The sequence below is a fragment of the Lasioglossum baleicum genome, chromosome 4, assembly GCF_051020765.1.
Source record: "Lasioglossum baleicum chromosome 4, iyLasBale1, whole genome shotgun sequence".
Taxonomy (NCBI): domain Eukaryota; kingdom Metazoa; phylum Arthropoda; class Insecta; order Hymenoptera; family Halictidae; genus Lasioglossum; species Lasioglossum baleicum.
The window spans coordinates 8808538-8834575 of NC_134932.1; the positions used below are offsets into that span (position 1 = coordinate 8808538).

Here is a 26038-nt window from a genome sequence, read left to right on the forward strand (position 1 = left end):
GAACACTAATTTGCAAAATAAATTTTAATAACTTTAACACGCTCTTCAATCGTATACGACTCCATTGTTAAAATTGCCTACAATTGTAGGTTAGAAATACAAGAAAGTGACAAGAAACAAACATGGCGTTTGACAGATATTCTCATTCAACATCCCAAAGGTACCTTTGGAGATAACCCTATATCTACAGAAAAAATATAAATGGATAGTCGACCGGAAACGCTCGAATTCCGAAGGCGAATCGATCGCTAGCCGTTTCGGTAATTAATATATTCCTGTTTATACTGCCCGAACGGACCATTGCCGGCGCAATTACCAATTCGACCAGATTAATTTCTATCGATCAGCGCGGGCCATGCGAATATGATGCTCGAATGGAAGGCTATGAAGCATTCATCGTACGTGGGAGGTGTTCCTTCCATTTCGCATTGAAACTAGTCGTGAAAATGGCAGATCTCCATTGGATCGAGTCTGATCGTCACGGTCCGAGGTGAAACTCTATTCGAATATTTTGCAATTTGTTGTAGAATTATTTTTTTGATAGATAATACGTTAATGTACACAGTATACACAAGTCAAGAGGAAGATCGCATTTCCATTAGCGGTTCATAATTAGAAAGCCCTTCAGAAATCTATACCATAGTATGGGGCGGAGGGAGTACGATCTAAGTGGCGTAGGTGGAAAGTCTGTCGAAATACGCTCGAGAGTAAATACGCTCTCCCGATGGCCCGGGCGTGGCAGATTGCACGGAACGAATGGTCGTGACAGCATTATTGCTTCCACCCGGAAGAAAATGATGGAGGAAGTCAAGCAACTATGTGTATCAACGATCTGTTAACTTGGTGCTAGAATTTCTAATACTAACAATTTGCACAGGCTGAACGTATTGGATTGGAACGAAAGTTCGTAGCGTTTTTAACCCCTTGCCCTACAAGATCGTGTCAAACTCGTGTTTAACATTCTGAACAGAGTCTAATATGTATGTTATTAAATTCCTTTAAACCAAGATGAAGTTTCATTTTAGTTTCGTTAACGTATAGTTATTGGAGAACATGTAGGCATACAATAGATATATATTTTCTTCTTTTTGACTCCGAATGACAAAAAAGTTGTAATCACTGAAATCGTAGGGCAAGGTAATGTAATTCTGTTTGTTTACTTTTTATCCTGTGTTATTCTTTAACTCAAATTTATTACAAACGAGGCTATTTATGAAATTCATTCGTCGGGGTCTAAGAGACCCCACCTCACTATTTATGTGTTATTAGACCTTGCCTTGCGAGGGTTAAATTTGAAATTCGAAGCTAAAATTAAGATTTACTCAGAGATTTTCCAATAACATGGTTTCCATTCTGTTCTATTACTTTTTGCTATTTTTGAGGTATCTTATCATGTCACTGAATAAACCTATGAATAGGTATCTTAATTTGATCTTTAATTCAAAACGCTTAATTTGAAAACGCTATGAACTTTTCCATCCCAATATTTGGACAAGTACAGAGTATCCACTCAGCCAGTGGCGACACCCACATCTCGATAAAAAAAGAAAAGTAACAAAAAAATATATATAAAAAAAACTGTTTACAAAACCACACTTATATTAAAATGCACTAAAGAGGAGAAACAAATTTTTTTAGACATTAGTGACTATAAATAAAAGTGTGGAGCGCTAAACTATATTGACGTAATCTTCGTGAGCGCTCCACGCTTTTATTTATAGTCACTAATGTCTAAAACAATTATTTTCTCCTTTTTAGTGCATTTTAATATAAGCGTGGTTTTTAAAAAGTTTGTTTTATATATATTTTTTTATTTTCTACTTTTTAGTCTTTTTTAAATGGAACGCAAGATATAGTAATACTGGTATGAAATGGTAAGATATATATATATGTATACATAGAAACGCAAGATATGGAAATACGCGAGGTAGCATGAGGGGATGACTCCGAGAGACGATGTCTCTTGAAGGAGTCCGAAATTGTCCTAAATGGAATTGAATGAACGGAACACGTAGTGGAGTAGGGAGCGCCGGCGCACGGAGTGGGGATCGCTGAACGCGATGACGTACTACCGAGCGTCGCGCGGCGAGGTGTGACGGTTAATAATAAAAATATCTTTTTTCTTCTAGACGCACAGTTATTTTTTTAATTTGTTTTTTCATATTGCATTCTCATCCAGTTCTGAGCTATATTTAAAGTTTCAAGTCTCTAGCTCATCGGGAAGTGGTTTAAAATTCTATTACAAGATTTCACGCATACAACAACAACTCGGCAAGCTAATATTATATGTATAAGCGTGGTAAAATAGATTGCAGCACTGTATGTTCCCCTGAAAACCGTACAACGAATAACTTAAGAGTTATTTGTGAAGTCGTCATGTTACGAGACTCGCCCTGTAGTTTATCGACATCTAAAAGAAGAAGGGAACAAGCAGCGAGAGAAAGTTGATGGTCGTTGCTTCTGTGTGGACATAGCTTAACGAGACTGGAAACAACAGCGTCCGGGAAATTCTTCCGAAATTTCCCAGCCCGTTTTCCGTTTCACGGTCTCGTGCTTCCACACGGAAACGCATAAAATCCACAGTCTACTCCTCGTGCTCGTTGATGCGGCGGAATCGCATTAATTAAGAGCAGGCGGCTGTTGAGCGGCTAATCAGGAATTGATAAATGGTGGGCGGTGGTTCAGCGGTAAACAGGTGAGAGACAGGCCGTGTAGGTAGTCGAGGGTCTTTCCAGCGGATCATTAAGGAAAACAACCGAACCCTTAGAGGCGTTAATGCCGAGCGACGAGCGAGTTTACCGAGCGGCATCGTAGTCGCTGATAACGCACGTTACGAGCATCTTCCTGCTACGTTGTCTGCGGCGTTGATAACGGACTCGAAAGCTTGCTGACCTTATCATCCGTGAGCCTCCTGAATCACAAGTGCACTGTGGATTTCACGCGTTTATCACGAAAATTGGCGAATATAGGTTTTGCACTCCAAATTCACCCTTTTGGGGAAACAATTTTTGTTTTGCACAAAGATCCGCAGTCTATCCAGTCCACAATTTTGGTGAGTTTTGTATCAAATCTGTGGTTGTCAGGAAGGACGCCGCATGTCACATACTTTCACTTTCGAGATATTGCCGTTTAAAGTTTCCGTCACTAATGCTTTGACTTCTTTACCATGCTTATATTAACTTGCCGAGTTGTCGTTGTTGTTGTTGTTGTATGCGTCAAATCTTGTAATCGAATTTTAAACCATTTCCAGATGAGCTAGAGACTTGTAACTTTAAACATAGCTCAGAACTGAATGAAAATGCAATATTAAAAACCAACTTTAACGATGCTCGGCAGTACGTCATCGCGTTCAGCGATCCCCACTCCGCGCGCCAGCGCTCCCTACTCCACTACGCGTTCCCACTCCGACTCATCCCCACTCCACTGAACCATTTCGCACCGAAGGAGCTCAGTCAGTGTGGTGTTCTGTTCATTCAGTTCCATTTCGGACAATTTCGGACTATTAGGAAACATCGTCTCTTGGAGTCATCCCCTCATCCTATCTCGCGTATTTCCGTATCTTGCGTTTCTATATCTTACTATTTCATACCAGTATTACTATATCTTGCATTCCGTTTCAAGAAGACTAAAAAGTAGAAAATAAAAAAATATTCAAAAAAATTTTTCAAAACCACGCTTATATTAAAATGCACTGAAAAGGAGGAAATAATTTTTTGTAGGCATTAGTGACTATAAATAAAAGAGTGGAGCGCCCAGGAAGATTACGTCAATATAGTTTAGCGCTCCACGCTTTTATTTATAGTCACTAATGCCTAGAAAAATGATTTTCTCCTTTTTAGTGCATTTTAATATAAGCGTAGTTTTTAAAAAGTTTCTTTTATATATTTTTAATAAAGTTCAATTAATGCATGATCTCAAATGTTCTGATATTGTGACATGCGGCGTTTTTCCTGACAACTACAGAAATATCGAGAATAAAGTTTTCACGGAAAAAACAACGGTGAGTTGCGGCTAGTAGCTCGACGATAAGGTCAACGCGGGCTCGGTGAAAATTCGGAGTGACGCGTATTTTCCGCGTGGAAACCAATTTTCCCGGTCCGGAGAATTTTTGGATTCCCTGGAGGCGGAGGGAAAGGGCTGTGCACCCGGAGGGTTTTTCGAAGGAGGGCTCCCGAGAGGTTAATTCGAGGAGAAACGGTGTAGCTGAAAGCTTCGACGAGCGAAAGATGATTGCGACGATAAAGTTGGCTGCGTCAGAGGCACCGGGTCGCGCTCCTCCGTATCCTGTTCGTAAATAGGAGCCAGGTTGAACGCGTTCCTCTCGTTCGAACACAAAGGGAGCCCCCGCCGGAATGATTTTCGCGTGTGCACCCAAGGGCGACGCGTTGCATCATTTGTACGCTGATGTACTTAATGAATCACTCGCATCTCGTTCACGCCGATCGATTCCGCTCTCCTCTGTCGGAGATTCCGGCGGGGGAACCTGCCTCCACCAAGCAAAATGTTTTCGTTGGATTTCTCCTGCAAACATTTCTTGAACCACTGTCCAAACAATTGCGACATTTATAGTTTTCAGAATTAAATTGAATCTAAGTTGACATTCAATTCTGGAAAAAATCTAGTTGTTGCATCTTAGCCCTTCGCTGCATAGTGTATCATATCTGATACAGTTAACGAATCTGGTATATATTAAACTGAGAATGTGTTTTATTACTATTCTACACATTTTATCTCATTTGATAAAATGTTGTTTTAACTTTTTTAGATATTTTTCCCTTCAATAAAACACAAAAACTGACCTTCTTTAAATCATGCAATTTTAATTTAATATTGTGATTTAAAAAGAAAGAATTCCATTATTATGAAAGAAAATCAACTTCCACTTCACTCCAGTTTGTTGCAATTCAGGTAGAATATTTTCATTTCGCATAAAGATCCGCTGCCTGAAGAAGACATTCTGCAGAAATGAGTTCCCTTCGAAACTAACTTTCAAGAATTTTTCTTTATTCATTCTCATCGGGACTTATAATGCGGGAACGATTCCAAAGAAAGTTCTACGGTCCGCGTTTTAAATAGAACCTATTAAAAAGTTTCACGATTCGGTCGAGCGGGAGTTCAGACATTTTATTGTATAGTTATCGACTATCCGATATTTTTCTCTCGAGACCACGAACGAAGAGGATTCCCGGCTCATCGAGACGCGCTCGGAAGTTGGCGGATAGTCGGCACTCGGAACATCCGGTTCGCGGGAGAGCGTTGACACCTCGATCGAACGGCATTCGAACGCGAATCGTCGCGACAAAGTTTCCGCCAGTCCCTTCCGGCAGATTGCTTCGGCAGAGGTGCGATTTCGCTATCGAACCCGGGGGACCGTCTAGTAATCGTCCGGCAGCTTTCGAACGTTAAAAACTGTTGCGCGGGAACGATCGTTTTCATCGGAGATTCTTTTAACAACGCGCGAAGCGTCGTCGACCTGTAATGACGAGTTGGTATGACGATATAAGTTTCCCCTGAAATCAAATACAGTAGGTAACGAAAGTATTCGAACGCCCTTTAAAAAAAAATAACTTTTTGATAATTGTACCAAACGATCTGACTTTTTATAATGCATTAGAAGTATTGGTTTATGAAATGATGTGCAAAAAACATTTTTGAAAAATTATAATTTACAAGGTTACATGCAAAAATAAAAAAGGGCATTTTTTAAAACTTTTTTATTTGGGCCCTTAATGAAAATCTAAAATCTATCTTTTGTTGATCTATAGTAGTTACACACCTGCTGAAAATTTCATCGAAAAATTGTGAAATGATCAGTTTCTGCATAAAATCCACGGAATCGTACATCTTTCGATGCGTGTCATTTTTTCCTTGCGTCAACCGATTTCGATGAAATTTTCAGCATGTGTATAACTAACATAGATCTACAAAACATATATCTTAAAATTTCGTTAAGGGCCCAGATATTATAAAAAAAGTTTTAAAAAATGCCTTTTTTATTTTTGCATGGAACCTTGCAAATTAAAATTTTTGGAAAATTTTTTTGCACATCACTTCATAAACCAATACTTCTAATCGATTATAAAGAATCAGGTCGTTTGGTACAATTATAAAAGAGTTGTTCTGTTTTAAAGGGCGTTCGAATACTTTCGTTACCCATTGTAAATAAAATAAAATAAATAAAATTGAATCAGCTTCGAGTCCGAAGAGTCTTTGGGAATGGGTTGATAATTTGGCTGAAGAAGATTATTGTAGACGTGATTATAGATGTAAAGGACATTGTGCAGGGGAAGGGTTTACGGGAGTTCCGGGACGCGGAAGGCAATTTGATTCGCGATTTTCCGCGGTTCCGAACTTTTTTCATTTGTACGGCTCCGCGGAACGTGTAGCGCGTACCGCGTATCGCGTAAGAGCAGTTGCGGCTGTATTTTATGACTCACAGACCGTCCAAGTTCATGCGAAAGTTTCTAAGTGGGGATGGTAATACGTAAAAGGGAGGCGTGAAGTGTTAACACAGGCCAGAACAGCAGCAGACACTTGACGCACCCCTCATCCTATTCTCCGGCAGGCTTCTTTTGCCTTCTTTTCCCCCTATCCTCCACCTTTCTTCCCCGTCTTCGTCGTCCTTCTTTCTTTCTCTCTCTCGGTTCTCCAACCACCCTGGGCTTCCTTTTTCGCCCCGAGCAGCCCTCCGCCGCCCTCTTTTTCACCTAGCTACCGCTTTGACGCTTCTTTCTCATCGGCTTTTTGCTTGTCCATCTATTTCTCCCCAGAGCGCGCTTCGGCTTTACACTATCTATCTCTTTCTGTTACGCGTTCCTCAAACTACCGTTACTTTACATTTTCCCTAATATTTCTTTTTCGGGAGCAAACGACGTTTTTGTCAAAGGTTACTCCCGCCCACGACTCCCTCGACCTTTCTCTACCCGAGGAATTTTTAGCCGCGCAAGACGAGAGAGCAGCTAGACATTCACGGTCCGCGAAACTGCGATCATTTTGCACCTTTCAGACTCGGAAAAAGGATGCTACCGCTTCTTCCTCCATTCGGACCGCCAACGAAACGCCTCCGCGCCACTGATTACGCCTACGAGATTTCTTCGCTTTCAACAGCGGACCAGTCGAAATTCAGTGTGTCGTAACCAGTGTTGGGCAAATTTTATTTTGAATAATAAATAAACGTGTGATTTTAATTGCAAATAATAACTAAACTTTTTATTTAAATAAATTATTATTTCTTATTTGCAAATAAAAGATTATTTATTATTTGAATTGCAGTGGAAATCAAATAAATAGTTTTTGGTCTCCTCTTATTTCTTGTATTTTTCTTATACAATGAACACGTGAGTGTTTTTTGTCTGCTATATGCTTATTTACATTTTTATTTAAATAATTGTTTATTTAAATATATTTATTTATCGCCCAACACTGGTCGTAACTAGATTGCGTAACTTTACGCAAAATAAAAATGTTCTTCGTCAATTACAAGACACAGGAACAGCCAAATTGAAAATAACATATGGTCGTTTTTAAATCGTCTTAATGCTTTTACTGTTTTAAATTACAACTTGGCGTAACAAAGGGGCTCGAAAAGATGTCTAGAACAAACCTGTCGCTCTATAATTTTCGGTATGCAAGCGCGAGTAATGGAGCTTGCATTCGTCAGTGGAGGGTGAAAATGGGGGACGACGCGATGGTGTAACCACAGACTGCGAGAAGCGCAATGGGCCGAGATGGTAATCTTGCCAACGGGAATACGAATTTCGAATAAACACATCCGGGAGTTGTTGCACAAAAAGGCAACTTGGCAGATCAAAAATAGAAACATCGCTCTTTAATATGAGGTAGATTGCTATGATTTTTTCCCGTGAGGGTACAACAGATTGAATATCGACTATTATATCAGTTTACTTTAACTTTGACTTGCCGTAAAAATTCCATAAAATGACAGACAAAAATCGTAAATTAATTTTTTTGGTGTAGTTGTAAAGGGAATAGTTACCTCTTCAAGTCTGTGCACGTTTTAGTAACGAAAAAATTTTCCAACGTCCGCAGAGACGTTAGAATTTGCAACATTTTCGAGGCTCGAAGGTAGCTTGACTTTCCCACCTGGTACATAACGTTCAGCGGAGCGGCCAGGGGCGTGTAAAACGGATGGGATAAGGGAGAGAAGGAGGAAGATGAAGAAGAAGAGGGAGGGTGGCTGGTGCTCCAGACCGGGGGAGAGACGGGCGGATGCGAGATACCGGAATGTAGAACGTACTAAATTACTTTCATCTCGAGTGCTCGTGTTTTTCTTCCGTACGTTCGCGGCTTGTTACGCCCGCACGCCTCTAATTATCGAGTTATTGCAAAACGAGCGTAATTGCGACAGAATTACGGGCGCTCGCGCCACTGAAAATTATCGGGAAAGCCGTGCACTCCGATCCGAAACCGCTCCCTCGCCAATACATCGAGTCTGAGGGAAAGAACTAATTGTTGCGGAGCGAGGTTCCTTTAGTTTGAACAAAAATAAAATGCTGGAACGACTCTCTAGTTCCACGGGACACTACGAAAAAACTTATCTTGCTCCTTACTTTTTTAACTTAACGAGCCCACGGAGGGATTAAACGTCGGCGAGTTTCTCTCGCTAATCCGCCTCGCCTCCCTTCGCCACGCCGCTTTTACTCCCTTTGACTCGCCTCCCGTGAAACAAATTGCGATCAAATTTATCTGGAAAAATTACGCGCCAGCCCGGGAAACGTTCAAGAGAGACTTCCAGGGCTTCGCCGCTAGAACAGGGACGCAGATATTGCTGGGCCAGTTTAATTGAACGTTTACAATTTTTTGAAGCCTCTGTAGCAACATTATTGTCAGCTATTTTGGATCAGAGGCAAGTCTTTTGAGTATACCGATTGTACTAGATTGCAGGAAGATTATTTCTGATCGAGAAAATTATTGGGGGAAGAAATAAATAATATTTTATTTGTTTCTACTACGTGTTATCGAATATCGTAGAAAATTTTGGTTACTGGCATGAGGATTAATAACGAACATTTAGAGCAGTCTGAGCCTTTGCTACTCCATTTCCTTTACACTCACAAATTCGCTAATTTCCAGCAGTTTGCATCACGTTCCTAACTCGGACCCTCGAATTCGGAACTTCGGCCCGAGTAAACTTCGCTAAGGGTTCAGCCGGTCGAGACGAATTATCTTGTCTGCCGTTCGTTCCTCCCGGCCGCGATGGAGGAACTCATATTTCGTTAAGATTCGCCGACGCTGCCGAAAGTTTTTCAAGTTGTTCGACGTCTCCTGGCTTCGGATTCAATTAAACGGCGAGCGGAGAAGTGTCCAGGCGGCGATAGTCGGTTGATAGCTGAGCGATCGTTGTTCCAGAGCGGAATCACGCCGGTGTAATTTATCTGTAAACTCGAACTTGCTACTTAAAGGAACAGGCCGGGTCGGGCCGGGGGCCGAGCCGCATGTAGCGTGTCCCGTGGGAGCAGCCCGGTAGACCCTCGTGATTTACCACGCTCCCGGGTCCATGTGCGGAATACACATTTAATAGAGATCGCATTTACAGCTGCATAAATCACGACGCGCTCGGACGCCTGCCCTCGGTACCGTCCTCCGACGCGATGCATTCGAACCGTTCAAATTGAATTTTTTTCTGCTCTTTATTTTATTGGTTGGTCCAGTTGGGGTGAACCTTCGCTACCCTCTATATAATATGTAATAGATTAGAATTCAAGAATATTGTAATGTTGTTTTTAACGTGACAAAGGCATTAAGTGACGAAATCACGTTTTATTTTATTCCTGCTTCCCACAATCAATGCAGAATATTTTTATGTAAGAGAGTAAAGGATATTAAAAAGCTCTAAATATTTATTGAACACAATTGAAAAACAACAATATAAACGTAAACTTAATAATCAATAATTGCGTAACTGTATTTCGTGTTTCCGTAATCGTATCGTATTTAACTATTTCGCGGTTTTTTCGAGCAACTAACTGCGTGAACACGTCTTTTTCGTAATCCATTCTCGACGTGATGTTTTGTTTGTCTAACTATTTACATTGGTTACGTAGTCAATCGATATCGCATCAATTGACTCACGCACACACACATAAAATACACACATACAAATATTATTACACGCATACAGAAAACATTCAAAATCTCGCTCCTACATTTATTTTGCATAAAGATCTGCAGTCTGTCTAATACATTCGCATTCTTAAATATGTTCAATCTGTGTACTGCTTCGAACTGCACCTGCTCGTTTTCGTCACAAATTCAAGCGACTGTCACCACTTTGTAATCCTCCGAGAACTTATATCAGGATCAAACGGAGGATTGAATGTTCTTCGAATATTTTTCGATATTCGAGACATTGATGTACGATTTCCGACGGGTTAAAGGATACGAAGAGACGCAGTAAAATTTTGTTCCCGCATTTGTTTCTTCATAATACTCGAGCGGGTTGTTTTAAAGAGTATGGGAGACGCGTTGGCGGAGATTGAAGCCGCAGGCTTTGATTCGAGTCTTGGCCGGTCTGGTTTCTCGCGAGGGGCGCGGGGGAAGTTTTCGAGAATCGAATCGAATCGCCTGGAACAGCGTCTCGTCGAGCGGTTGACAAGTCGTTGGAGAAACAGGAGAGGAGAGGATACGAGTGGAGAGTTAGGAGAGAGAGAGAGATAGAGGGAGAAATAGAGGGAGCGAAGAAGAAAGAAGGTTCGCGCGCGATAGCCCTAACACGAGCAAGAGAACGGAGACCTCGGGGATATCCTAATATTTTAACCACTGGCGAGGAATGAAAGGACCCGGGTGAGCATGAAAAGGGAAAAAGGGGTTCGCGAATCATCCCTGCGTACCCTTAAACCCTACTGGATGGGGTGGAACCTGCAAGGTGGGTGGAACTGTATACCCGTTGCGGTACCCCGAGGGAAGTACTTGCAATTAACGCGGTAAGACTCGGCTCTTGCAAGGGGTAGTACACCCTCCTTACGCCACCCTACGTTTCTCTCTCCGTCACTCTCTCTTTGCGGTCTCTCTCGGGCTTTCGATCCTCCGTCATCGTTTCTGTACAGCTCTCTCGTTCCGTCTCTCGTTAGCGGCGCGGTTTCTCTGTCGAATCGTCCCCTCGCGAGCCCTTCGAGCGCTCATAGGGGACGCCAGAATGGCTGTGTTCGGTTATTTGTCAGGGATACGCGTAATCGCGCGCGCACGCGTCCTGCCACTCTCCGGCAAATCTGGAAATTCGCGATTCGAGGCTTTCACGGCTTCGCATTATACAGTTCCCACTGCGTCGACGCTTCCGAGCGCGAGCCGTATCCTTTTCGCACCAATTTTCCCAGCGTTTCACGAAGTTTCACGCTGTTGTCGATTAAAAACGGGGACTTTTTAATCGGTTGGCTAAACGATTTAAAAGTTCGGATGAATAATTGAATGGACCCTGTTTCGATCGGCGAGCAATCAACCGGGACGTGACGTCAACGCGTCGCACCACTTTCTAATGGCTCGCGTTAGAATAGCCGAACTCGAACTAATGTATCGGAAACATTGATGTTGTATAGGAATTTTGTTCGGATTATTTGCGCTAACAATTTCTACGGCTTGCTGCTGTCTAATACCCGGATAGCACACGACGTCTTTAAGATATCCATTTTACGTCTATTTCAAGTCTGAACGTCTTACGTCCTAAGAAGACGTCTTTAAGACCGTAAACAGTGTGGTTTTTATATACCCATAATCTAGCAGCACTAGCACTGGTATTATTTGTTCGAGTTAGTGTTTTTCCTTCAATTCAATCTTTGTGCTATTTGAGTAAAAACTGATACAGTACGTTCTCGACTTACACGGATCCGCTTTACGCGGGTTTCTTAGAAGCGAATCAGAAAACCAATTCTACACTGAGAAAAAAATCCTGTCGAAACAAAAAAAAATATATGTTGATTCAATAAGATGTACTATTGAATAGTGCCAATATCATATGAACTTATTTTAATATTTAATACTATTGAATTTCAATAGCAAAACTCATTTCCGCCAATCATACAAGCGAATAGCTTGACATCAATGTTTTCAAAAAAATAAGATATGGCCTCAAACCAATTCCAGTATAAATCAATACATTTCTCAAATTTTTTTAACAACATATCTGATTCAAGGAAAAAGAGAAATATTACGAATAATAATGTACGGTATTGAATCGAATAATATTTTCAATCATTTCATGATAGACAATTCAAATACATCACGATTTGCTTCTAAATTTCATACTATTGAAAAGAATACATTGATATTCATCGAAGTAAAAAAAATTACAATAACACGCGTGTTATTGAAGTAACTACTTTTTTTTCTCAGTGTACATATGTGACAGAATTTGATAAGTTTTCCATGAACATAGTTGAACATAGTTGGTTTATTTGAATTTTCCTTTTAAATGAGTACATATGCATAAAGCAAATCGTATTAATAACCTTTCAGCGGTGGCGATCAGGCACTATTCGACTTACGCGGGAATCGCTGGACCGAATTAACCGCGTAAGTCGAGGACTTATTGTACCGCGATTAACCTCGAAGTTCGAACGATGATAGCAGCGACGAGATGGCCAAATAAGGTCTCTCGATATCGATTTTTGGGCAATTGCGCAGCTAGAGAGAGAGAAAGAGAGGAGAACGGGGCAACGTTCACGAGAATCAACTGGCAACGAGCTGTCAAATTCCATCGACGACCTCTCTGGTCGCTGCAGGGATGAAAGGGAGTCTAGTTGGTAGGACGGGTCGACGTCACGTTTCACGGGACACGGGCTCGAATCGCGATAGAACCGTCGCCGAATATCCACGGCGACCGCTAATTACAAGGAATTCGTCGATATTCCGGGAACCCGGTTCCGTTCTTTCGCGCGGAACTAACGGCCACGAACCGTGGGGGGGGGGCCTATGCACGAATAGAGCATACGGAATACGCACGCTGTGGTTCTATCGATCGACGGATTACCTGTCGATTATATATGCAGCGAATTAACAATTGGTCTCGTGGTCACGGTCGAGATAAAGCTGTTTGTTGCTTTCGTACCGACGATCAAAGTAATCGCGGCGCGGTAACGACGTGCCTCCGTCAGCGCAAAGTAGCAAAACGGAAAGCACAGGCACGTAGGTATACGTAACGATGTCGGTCGATAACATTCGCGCAACCAGACTGCGTGGCTCCGCGCGAATTTTCATTTGTATAAGCTGTTCTTTATTCTTTCCTGTTCTTAAGGTACGTGTACATCTGAGAGTTTCTGTCGATAGTTGTTCTCGTCAGTACAACTCTCAATTTGAGTGTCCATTTGACAGTGTTTTCAATCTTTCAATATGTACGTTAGGAAAGTATCCCAAGTGGACTAAGGACGATAGCGCATGTTTATATTAGAGGCGACTTTGTTTTGGGTTGGAAAGAAAGTTCGGAGCGTTTTCAAATTAAGAATCGAAGATAAAATTAAGATATTTATTCACAGGTTTATTCAATAACACGAGAAGTTACCTCGAAAATGGCAAAGAGTAATAGAACAGAATGGAAAATATGTTGTTGAATAAATCTATGAATAAATATCTGAATTTTAGCGCTAATTTACATTTACATTTAATTTACAAACGCTACGAACTTTCGTTCCAACCCAATAATAAGTGGCCTGTCCATGCGACAAATCTCTGCATGCCGTCATTTAAAAACGATACATAGTTTTGTGACCGAACGTGTGGGACAACGGATATGCATTCAATTTTGCCAGAAACTTGGGCATTTATTCGGAAACCATAGGTACGATTCTCCGCACAGTCCTGATCTAGCTCCTTGTGACTTCAGGTTGTTCCCCAAAATGAAAAACCTCTCAAAGGACAAAGATTCGCAGACGTAGAAGCAATAAAACAGGATACAACGAGGCAGCTGTTCGCTATCCCTAAGGATGATTTTAAGGAATGTTTCCATAAGCGGGAGGATCGCTGAAAGAAAGTTGTGGCTTCTAACGGACAATACTGTGAAGGGGAGACCATTGATATCAACCAGGAATGATACTTCCACCCGTTACAGCACAAGGTCGGATACTTTCCGGACAGACCTCGTATATACAGGGTGTCCCAAAATTCCTTCAACAGCCGGAAATGGAAGGTTCCCGAGATCATTTGAAGCAATATTTTCCTTTGCAAAAATGTTATACGCGGCTTTGTTTGGGAGTTATTAACGAAAAACACGGACGAATCAGAGCGCGACCCAGACGCGAGTTGGCACAGTAGTCATGGCGCGCCAACTGTCCATTGGCCGACTGTACCAACTCGCGTCTAGGTCGCGCTCTGATTGGTCCGTGTTTTTCGTTAATAACTCCTAAACAAAGCCGCGGATAACATTTTTGCAAAGGAAAATATTGCTTCAAATGATCTCAGGAACCTCCTATTTCCGGCTTTTGAAGGAATTTTGGGACACCCTGTATATGTATTTCTTCTGCATTGACATCCTATATGTATACTTAATTAGAAGAATACTGTTGACGAAATTTTATTACGTATATAATGTTGGCTTTAATGGGCAGGTTCGGCGTTAAATGAGTGTGCGTGTACGCAGCGGGGTAGCAGTAGGCCGTGGCGGAAGCGGAAACAAGCCAGATGCTCGGCCCGATACGATGGAATTGATTCGGCAGCGTGGCGCAGCGCATGACCTGCCGGTGGTTTGACCTTTATCGACGAGCAGCCCTTGTCGTGGCACGAAGCAAACCGGGGCGAACACCACCAAACCCTCGAAACGGCATATCACGATCGGCATTTGCCCGCGGAACAGCCAATCGAACCGGACGAGCGGAAGAAACACCGGAGAAATATTAGGTATCTCGTGGGCAGCTCGACAGGCCTATTCCTCCCAATATTTTTCCACTTGTCCCGATTCCTGCGAGCTCTCGCTGCCGGCCTCCGATCTTCCCCGTTCGAGAACTGTATCACACAATTTCTATCCACGTGTCATCCGGACAAATTCAATGACGACGGCGTACAGTAGGCTGAATCGAGAAAGAACCCCGTAATAATCATATGGAAAATCTATCCCGGTAAAATCAGTTGGATTTTTACTCGAATACGTCACTTCCCTAACGCTAGAAAATTCTAGCCCCCTCAGCAAAGAAGTTTCACTTTAAAAGATTTCTCGAATTTATATTTTACTATTTTTTGAATGAATTTCTGTGCAAATTTCATCCCGATATCTCTTATGGTTCAAGAATTATAACAAAATGTCACTAAATTTCTCAATCCAGCCCATTTTTAATTTTTGCTATATATCATTTTCCGTAGATTTTTTCACACTGATTTCCTTATTCTTATTTTTATCACCAGAAGTTAAAGAATTCGTTGATGAGAAGTAAGTTAAAAAGATTAAATACTTACCTTACTTCCTGTGTAAATGAAAATATAATCATGGAAAATAGATATCTAATTTAAATTACATTACAGTCACACGTAGCCTACAAGGAGTGCCAGAGGCAATCGCAGCTATACGTCGGGTGATCGTTCGTCAAGTGATATACGTCAAATAAACGTTCACAAATACTTCATTATGTTTAATTTTATTGTGTTTTATATATGAGAATACAATATACCTTCAAACTAGTGGGTTATCAAATCATTTCAACGAGAAATGATTACATTAGTTCTGTTCACAAAAATCGATTTCTTGAAAAAACCAGAGGTCGTAGACAAATTTTGAGACCAGATTTGAAATCAGCGTGAAAAAAAACTACGGGGAATGATATATAGCAAAAATTTAAAAAAAATTTTCCGCCCGTGGTAACGGAGAAACCACATTTTCTTGAAATTGTGAGGGTTTAACGAATTTCCTCAAGGTTAAAAACCGTTCGTACCGTAATCTCCCTATTTTTCCCATATTCTGCAAAGTTTCAGCTTTAATTTTTAAAAAATTTCATCGCTGTACCTCATTCCTATCGAAAGTTATTTCGTTTTGAATCGAGTTAGGTCACTTTTCCCCACTGTGCGGCGTTCCCTTAACGACACACGCTATCGACCTTGTTCGAATCGCTCGCCGATTGTTCCCTGGTTCGATCGTCTAGCAAATCTTCAGGCCGAGACTCTCCACAGAACAGCGACGCTCGCGAAAGCGTTGCCAAACAACGCAACGGTGAGGCGAAGATAAGATTGTCATGTGAAGATGCTTCGAAGCCTCTTCTTCCAAACGAACGAATTAAGAGAATTAACATGTTCACTCTCTACACTCTATCGTCCTGTATAAGAGGACACAGTAAATCTAGTATCCCGTTCAGCAGAACACGAGAAGAGATCTGAAGTATGTCTTTTATCAAATCTGTACGAAGGGGAAAGAGCGGAGGGAACGAATTCCGAAAATGTTGATGTTGCATAAAGATCCGCGAGTCTAAGAGTTAGCAGTTTCGATCGAGCCCGGAGGGTTCGAAACGTACACGAGCGCTCGTTTGGAATACGTTATATTTAGGGATTGCAATCCCGCGATGCGGGATCCCGCGTCATTAGTCCAGTCAACGAAAAATCGTAGAGGAAAATGGAAGGAACACAATTTTCAACTTTGGGACTTTGTTTGGACTAGTTAGGAGGTAAACATACTAAAAGTCCCCACTCCTAGGAGGTGAGCGGGGTGCAGGGGGCACATAGTTTCCGAAATATAAGCAGAAAACCGAAAAAGGGATCTTCTACGTGCCCCCTGCACCCGCTCACCTCCTAGGAGTGGGGACTTTTAGTATGTTTACCTCCTAACTAGTCCAAACAAAGTCCCAAAGTTGAAAATTGTGTTCCTTCCATGTTCCTCTACGATTTTTCGTTGACTGGACTAATGACGCGGGATTGCAATCCCTAGTTATATTCTTCAGTGGTGGGATCCTGCAGCGAGATCGCGCAGCGCGGCGTTGTTACGAGCACGGCCGAACGCGATAGCGATCGATATTCGCACGTTTCACGAGTAGAGCAGTCTATTGGGTAACGGAACTAGCACGCTCGATCTGACCGAGATCTGGAGAACCGACGCGATCCGTTTGCCGTTCGTGGAAAATCCGGTTAGGCTAAAACACGCGGAAATAAAGACTTCCATCGCGTTTGCTGTCGTCCCTCGAAACAGCTCCCATTCATCGGGCTCGAGTAAATCACGGCTGTCGCGCGCGACTCCCTTTCATTAATCCGAGAGACGGCGGCGTCGCGGATCGTCAACGTCAGCGTCTTCGGACATTTACGAATGGAAGCCGTTTGGAATATCAGAGACTCGAGGAGAAGGTGGAAGAGGTCGGAGGAGGAATCCGTCGACGAGCTAGACGGCACGGCACGATTGCTCGGAGCTCGGATTCCGGACCAGCAATCCGATCGGCCTATTCTTCCTCCCTCTTCCGACTCTCGCCTTTATTCTTCCGGGCGAAACTCCCTGTCGTGTCTCTTACGTCCGTCAACATCGCCTCGATGGACTCGAGCGTCCAGGAACGAGTATGTATCGATAATGCACACTGTGTCCACTGTTCAAACGTTTGATCGATCGCCTTTGGCAGAAACGGTCTAAAGGTACGTGTCTTATAGACTGCAGATTTTTATGCATTTATGGAGAAATTAGCTGGGTTAAATTAGAAACAATTAAATATTAGCAAAATCGAACAATGGTGTTACGTTGTTTTCAATGCAAAAACGCCATTAAGGGACGAAATGAATTTTTATTTAACTCCTGCTTCTCCCACAAATGATGCGGAACGTTTTTATTTTGCACAAAGATCCGCAGTCTACTTGGAACTATCGAAACTCATCTCATCAGAGTTACACGCATGAAATTCAAATGGCCACATACTTCAGAGGATTTTCCGAGAGTTCACTGTCAATCTCTGAGAGCAAAATATTTCTGAAGTACTCTCAGATGAACACGCAAATTGAGAGTACTCTCGAGAACAACTCTGAGGCTGTAAGGAAAAACGCCGCATGTCAAAATTTCAAAAAATTTGAGTTTATGCATTAATTCGAGTTAGGATTTACGTATTCACCAGATAAAAGGTTACGAAAAAAATTCGAATGGCTTGGAAAACAATGTCAAAGAGTTGGTAATCGAAACTTTCAACGGCAATATCTCGAAAGTGAAAGTATCGCGAGATGCGGCGTTCTTCCTTACGACCACAGAACTATCGACGGAAACTCTCAGATGGACACGTACCTTTAGATGTACAATACTGGATAAAAAAAGAGGGTGGGACATGGAACGCAAGTCGTCGCGAACGACGCTATTAGCTCGCTGGTAGATGAGCGTCGATCGTCCGTCGGATCGGTCGCGTTATTAAACTCTTGCGCAGACTGCGAACTGCACGTTCCGCGCGTCGAACAATGTGGATCTCGGGACACGGTATTCCTCGGGACGCTTCAGACTGCATTCGGTTTCCGGTCTCCGGTCTCCAGTCTCCGGTTCTCAGGGAGTACAGGTATTGCACCGGGACTACGTCGTCTGCGTCGTCTGCTGCGAATAGCGGCCGAATAACGACGCCGCGCCGGTGAATAGGCTCACAGGCGAAGTGCCAACCTCGAACTTTGTTTACTCGTTCCACCGCACCGCGCAACTTGCATCGTGCTCGACAGAGGCGAGCGCAGCGAACGAGTGCACGGACCTGGTCCGGCCTCCACCACACCGTCTCTCCCTTCTAGTGCAACACGTTGCGTCCATCGCGCTCCAGTGCACGCGCGTGCTCGCTTACGCGGACAAAATTGCTTCTAACCCTCCCCCGACTTCTGGAAAATACGACCCGACTTTCTGCGAACACTCTTCTCGCTAGGAAGAACCGTATTTTCCCTCGGTTCACAAATATGCGCACAACATACAGCAAAATTCTTGCCGCAATTCAGGTCGGGGAGATATTCGTTCGAGAAAAGTGGATTTGAAGATTTATCAAACGCCGGCTACACAATTCTATAATACTTCCTGCCTTCTAAACCTATCGACCATTGACAGTAATTTTGTAACAGTGGATTTGGAGATGCATCGATCGCCGGCTACACAATTTTATAACACTTCCTGCCCTTTAAACCTGGCCTGGCCAACCCAAATGGTTTCACCGGTTTAACCGGGCCACTTTGATGCCGCGTAACGTTACAGCGGGCCGCACTTTAGGTAAACGTGCTTTTGAAAAATGTAATACAAATACAAAATGAATAAAACTTTATTGTTATACTATGATTCAATTGAGATTCTATGATTAATTAATGAGAGATATTTGCTTATTCTTTCTTTCACTTAATTTTCGTAAATCTATATTTATGTTCGACGTTGCACCTCTTTTGTTAGCTGGTTTTATAAATTGGCATCAGTTAATGAAGCACGTGACGAACTCTTTGTAAATTTCATCTTGGAGAAAAATGTTTCACAAACACAAACATATGTGGATCCAAAAGCACTTACAACTCGTCGTGCAAAATATCATAAGTTGTGTGGAATATCTCACGGATATAATATAAGTATTGTAAAAATTCATTTCTGACGTGGACGCAAAAATTTGTTTCATTTCATTGTTGCACTGTAACTCAATTATATCGAAGTTATCAAATATATGAGTAACTGGAGTTTGCAGTCGCACTTGCGCATTATAACAATGACACTTCATTTATTTAATATTTTTTGTATACATATACAACCAGAAACAAAAGTTTCAATAGAAATATAAAATCGCCTGGCGGGCCGCGTGTTGGCCAGGCCTGCTTTAAGCCAATCAACCATTTCTCCCGAGCCAGTAGACTTGCTGAGAAAGATTCCCTCGCCATGTTTCGTATCATGTCTTCGTGAGAATATCGGGGGCAAGATTGATCAGCAGTGGAAGCCATAGCTTGGCCATTTGCACCTTGATTATTCCCTTAGTCGATAGTTTACAAGTGGAGCACTTGTTCCAGCTGCAGCTCGATTGTGGATGCAATAAAGGCGGATTGTTATTAAGATTATCTTGTCGGCGGAGCAGGGAATCGATCCGGCCGACTTCGCCGTTGGAAGTTCATTCGAGAAAGTTCAGTTAGCAGGACTGGGAGGGTTGGGCGAGGGTCCTTCAAAGGATTGTGAATAGCGAAGAGCGAAAGCTCTGACGCTAACTGGAAAGCCGACAGCGCATATGCGGCGTGGGCTCGACGCGGTAATGCGAGATACATACGTTGCACGTTACACGTTCTACGTTCTACTACGTTTTCCAATGTACACGAGCACATGGTACGTGTAGCGGCGCGGCGGTCTACCACGCAGCCAGACACGAATGAATGCCGCGCCGGACAGTGATTTCAATGAGCGAATCTCCCGGAATAATGTAAACACCCGGCGCGGCGCGGCACGGCGCGAGAGCCGAACACCATCAACCAGGAGCAATGGATGTACCTGATCCGCGTGTAGGGGTTGCGTGCACGGTCTGCAGGGTGCATCGACCTTTAAACCCTGGAGATTTAACGACCGACGCGCGTTTCCTCACTCGATCGCGGCTTCTCGGCCGAGTTTCTCACGTCGTCACCTATGCCCTCCTTGGGAACCGTATTTTTAGACGTTTTTCCGGCGAACCAGGTTTACGATCTGCCATTTTGTAGAACGGAAGCTGTCCAAGTCCTGATTCTACGGAGAAATCCCTATTTCACGTGTATTTAAGCACACGTGTACACGAGCATTCCACGCGTACACGTACTTATAAGATATTTTCGCCAGATTTGATTTGCATGTTCTCTACATTAGAAAAGATTAGTAAGTATCACATTTTTATTTCATAGTATAGGTCCTTTAACCCTTTGCTGTCGGTTGTCCCCTTTGAGGCACCACTAAAAATTGCTGTACCATTATTCAAAATAATGTTTACATCATTAAATACATCGGAATCTAATCAATTACTAAAGATTTAGGTATTGTATGAGGTAATTTAAAAAAAAAATCATAGGGAATGGAAATATTCTATATCCGTAGAAATGTTTAATTTTCCAGTTAAACTAGTTTTCCGAGTGCAAAGGGTTGATAACAAAAAGTCGACTGCATTCAAATTTGAATAAGTGCAAGACCCTGTATAAATTTTAGCGTACAGCGATCGCAAAGTAAATTGTGAATGGTCGATGAAGAACAATGTCGGATGAAAAATTGCGAAAGTGTGTGGAAGTGAAGAGAGGCGTTTTCAAAGCAGCATGACCGCACCCTAACCGAACCACCGTTGTCGGTTCGACGGGCGTCCTTCCACGGAATTTCCGTGCAGAAGTCTCGGAGCAGGAGAGTAAAAAATAAAGTTGTCCTCCTTTGATCGATCGGCAGAGAACGCGACGATATTTCGAGTCTGCGGGGGTGAACGAACTCCTCGTTCGCTGGGTGGCAATGACAAGCGTTTCGGATAGCGCGGGAGAGATCGAGTGGTCGTTTGGGGTTTAAGTTCGAGCCTTTCGAGAGACGGATAGGGGGCGCGTGTTGGTCGAAAACCAAAGGGCACGGTGCGCCGAATCAAAGTTCGTCGATCGGATCGATCGTAAGCTTCTAATTCGAGGGGAATCGATCTCCTCGGGTCTTTTCCAAATTTACGACGATTACCTGCTGCGGAAAAGAGGACAGAGACTACGGAGAGCCAATTAATTGGCCTCGACGGCGTCCAAACCCGAGGGAAACCCGGCGGACTCTCGACTTTTCCAAATTGGAACACGAACGAATCGGTAAAATACCACCGGATAAGGAAAGAGTGTCGCTAATGCAGTCGATAAAGAACGCCCCTGCCCCGATCCTACCCCTGCCGTCTTCCTCCCCCAAGGGATTCGCAAGAGATCAAAGAGAAACCGACCGTTAATTTACCTACAATTAACCGGATCGACCGATTCCCTGTTCCGCCTGGCGGACGACAATCAATCGCCCCGGGTCCTCGGAAAGAACGCTAACCCCCTGCCCCATAACATCGAGTCGGATTCGCGCCGAAGATTATTCGTCTCTTTCAAATCGAAATAATATTCCAATTTTCTTCCGTCGGTATTTAACCATTAGCGAAGATACAGGAATACAATGAACGCGGATTCTCTTTCTTCTAGGAAATTACAAGCGACAAAGCGCGAGGGGTTAATGGACTTCCGGGCGCGGCTTAAACAGCTTTTGCCTCCCTCCCGCAATGTTTTGTTCAGGGTAGCGAGATTAATTGACTTTCGCCGTCCGATTCGGGGGTGAATTTTTGGAAGAATTTTCCTCTCTCTCTCGGGAGGAAGACTTTCTTTCGAGTAGAGGCCAGCGAAAATCCAAAGGAGTAACGACGTAACAACGTCGTGAAATTCTTTTTACGATCCAGCGCGAGAGGAAGATCGATCGTTCGGCGAAACGGGTGGAAATCGGGGAAAATTGTAAAATATCGACGACGGGGTCGACGGAAAAACTAAACAGAAGGCGGGTGGGTCGATTGTCCGTCGGTCAGAACTAGCTCGTAAGAAGCCATCCCTCGGGAGCTTTCCGGTGTCAGACGCTTCCTGTGTTCCTATCTGCCTCTATATACCTATCGATCCTCGGCCTGCACCCTCCTCTTTGTGCCATCCGACTGTCGTCCCTCTCTTTCCGTCTCCCTTTCGACCTCCTCCTCCATCCAGGCTCGATCTATATTGCATTCGTACCCCTCTATGCGAGGTGTCCTCGCTCGTAGCTCGCGCCATAACGCTCAGGGTAATTTTCCTTGCATATTTATACGCGCGTCTCATCGAGAAAACTGCCTCCGTTAAATGCTTCTCTTCTCTTCCCCTCTCTCTCTCTCTCTCTCTCTCCTCTACTCTATCCTCCGCTTTCTGCTCTCTATCTCCTCTGTCTACTCTCTTTCTCTCTCCCTGCACGGGGTTAATCGCGTTTAATAGATTCCCGTTCAGTGGAAGTTCGTTGTTCCACGGCCGCGTCTCTCCTCTCTCGTCTCTCGTCTCGCTTCTATCGCGGGAGAACGTTTCATCGACAGCGACTCGCTGCGAAATCCTCCGACCTCGCCCTTCCATCCAAAGGGATATCGTCCTTCCAGAGAAAACGTTTCGTCCACGGAAAAAGGAACTCTACCCACTGCGAACCACGATTCCATTCTTCCCTAAAATCGCCTCGCGCTTTTATCCATCGGCTTCGATTCGAACTCGCTGTCGTTTCTCTCGGAAAACTCTTTCGTCTCTTTCGCGACTTCGCCGAGACGAAGTATGGGAATATAGACAGCGGATCTTTATACGTTTATGAGGAAATTGATTGGGTGAAATATAAAGCAGTAAAAGATTTAAAAAATACGAGAATGTTTTAATGCTTCTAATGTAACAAAGTCGTTAAGGGATGAAATCAATTTTTCATGTTATTTCTGCTTCCCACAGTCGATGCAAAACATTTTTATTTTGTATAAAGATCCGTAATAGATGCATGCGAATCTTGTGTTTGATCTATTCGTGTAACCATGGGTGACTAGTTAAACATTTCTTCCGATCTAGAATAATTCCATTCTATTAATTTTTTTCTTTGTATGAATATAACATTGACATAAGACCTCATACAGTACTTAAATGTTTAGTCGCCAAGGTTTCATCGAAGCTTACCAACCATTTATTGCCAGACACTCGATCATCCCTTTCTCACCCTTAACTCGCTCTCTCTCTCTCTCTCTCTCTCTCTCTCTCTCTCTCTCTCTCTCTCTCTCTCTCTCTCTCTCTCTCTCTCTCTGTAACATACATGTCATCATACTACAACAAATCCGCGATCTTTCTCACGATCGAACCAGGGGTCACCTAAATCTTTAGTAATTGATTAGTCGACAGTGGAACTTTATCTATCTATCTACATAAATAAAAATGTAAAATGTCCGTTTGTTTGTAATCGGTCATCTCCGTAACGGCAGAACGTAGAAACCTGGGCTTTGAGCCATTAGATGCAGCGTTTCTTCGGGAAAGTTTATGAGAAATCAACATGCGAAAAAATCCATTCGTTCAAGAGTTTTGACGACTTTTTCCACTGGCTACAACGCTAACTGCTTACTTCAAGTTATGTGAATGTGGTGCGTTTGCGAAAATACTGATGTCTAATAATCGATATGGTTTCGTGTAGATTCGCATTGTCACCAATGCGTCACGACGAGAATCTTCTCAGTGGTATTCTGTTTCAAATTATATCGTGAAATTAATATTATATATATATATATATATATAAATAGAAAGATTGACCCCTATTCGGAGTGATTTGTTCTGTAAGTTTCTCATTGCATTGGAATTCAGCTGAGTAGATTGATCTGCGTTTGAATTGAAATATTTGGTTAGTATCTTTAAATTATTAAGTTTACCTTTGTTTTTTAGTTCGTGTTTTTTCCTTATTTAATGTTTAGCAATTTTACATCTGTGACAGGTAAAAACATGCTTTTAAAAAATACTGAGCCACAGCAACGCGTGGCGGGGGAAAGCTAGTACAAAATAAAAATTTTTTACCTGCATTGTAACAAAGTGGAGCAAGTTAAAAATGTATTGTTTCTCGAAATATGTTCAATAGGTTGAAAACAATATAACAGTATTTTTAAATTCCACTTACTCAAATCCACCGTCGATTGATTAGATACAAACATATTCAATAATCTAAACAATATTTTGAATAATGGTACAGCAATTTTTAGCAACGACCCTCTGAGTCACCACTCGAGTGCTGAGGGTTAAGACAGAACTGCGAATAATCGGAAAACTCGTACGCGTGACATACAGTGCAAACGCGTCGCTAATTAACACCGGCTACGCCCGATGCTAAAGCGATTACATCGCGCGATCATGGGATTGAAATTTGTTCAAGGCCGTATGGAGTAGCACAGCCTGAAATTTTCAGCGAGCGTGAGGGCTGGAAGGAACGACGATGCCCTCTTTCGTTAATAATTAATCGAATGAATGATTAACCAGCATCCGGACGTCCGAACCTTAACGTCTGACTTAACCTGTCTGATTCCATCGTGAATAATTCATGGCGGCGACGTAAGTTCGGGGAGTTTGCCTCGATCGCAATATGTATTCGATGCCGGCATACCGCACGTATGTACCTACCTGTGTAGCTGAAACCGGCGCGGCGAATGAACCCCGTGTTACCCTCCCGACAAATTTACATGCCAAGATTAGGATCTTCGCCGTTTATTTAAGCGACCGTTCGCAAAAGGGGGAAACGCGTCGACGATCCATCGAACCGCTCGCGATTCCTTTTCCTGGACAGATTCTTTTCGCGGAACAGTTTCCATCTCGTCTCTCGATGGAAAGAGCAACGTATCACCCTCGTTTTAATCCAATTTAACTGTGCACGCGCGGAGACGAGAGGGAGCCAGCAGAGCTTATCTTCGAGGAACGAGTTTATCTTTTCCTTCCAGTTTATATTTCCGCCACTTGTGTCTCATCTGCCTCCTTTCCGCGTCTTCCGAGTTACTAAAGTTCCTTCTTGTAGAAGCTGCCTCTTCTTTAGAGAAACTATGTTTATTATCGAAATCGCTCAGTACAGTTGCGCGTGATACGGTGGGATAATTTCGTTTGTAGATTCCTTCTTCGAAAATGGAACGCCGAGGTTAGAGTAAGATTACTTCTGGACAGCGGATTTTATGCGTTTCTGAAAAAAATGCTGCTATATTATTTTCAACCTATTAAACGCATGTATTAACAATGAAAATAAACTACTTCACTTCGGTTTGTTGCAATTCAGGTAAAAACATTTGATTATGCGTAAAGATCCGCTGTCTAATTATTACAGTGAAAATTCGCTCGTGAAAATTCAGAATTCTTCTGACTTATACAGAGTGTCTGAAAGTTCCTTCAACATCTGGAAAGGAGAGGTTCCTGAGATCATGTGAAGCAACATTTTCCTTTGCAAAATGGCGTCCGCGGCAGGAGTTGCGAAAAAAATGTGAAAAGTCTCGCAAGAGGTATATTTTACGCGGCGCGGGTTCAAAGAAGGTGGAGAGCGGTCAGGGTAATTGTCCGTGCGCCTCGTCCGCAGGTGAAAATGGGTGTTTAACGAACCTCGGGGCTGTTCCTCGACGCAACAAACTTTCGCAGCGGAGCTCCCTCGGAAAGGGGGTCAACGCGAGTCACAGGCGCC

The 26038-nt window shown here is 42.9% G+C and overlaps 1 protein-coding gene across 1 annotated transcript in view; it reads left to right on the top strand.

Annotated features, from left to right (window-relative positions):
• Positions 1 to 14819, top strand: part of Rept (RuvB-like helicase 2 rept) — a 36801-nt gene extending 21982 nt beyond the window's left edge. Inside the window, exons 8-9 of the transcript XR_013008854.1 lie at positions 13832 to 14062; positions 14553 to 14819. The gene's annotated coding sequence lies outside the window, so the exon portion shown is untranslated. The remainder of the gene's footprint in view (positions 1 to 13831; positions 14063 to 14552) is intronic.
• Positions 14820 to 26038: the final 11219 nt, after the last annotated feature.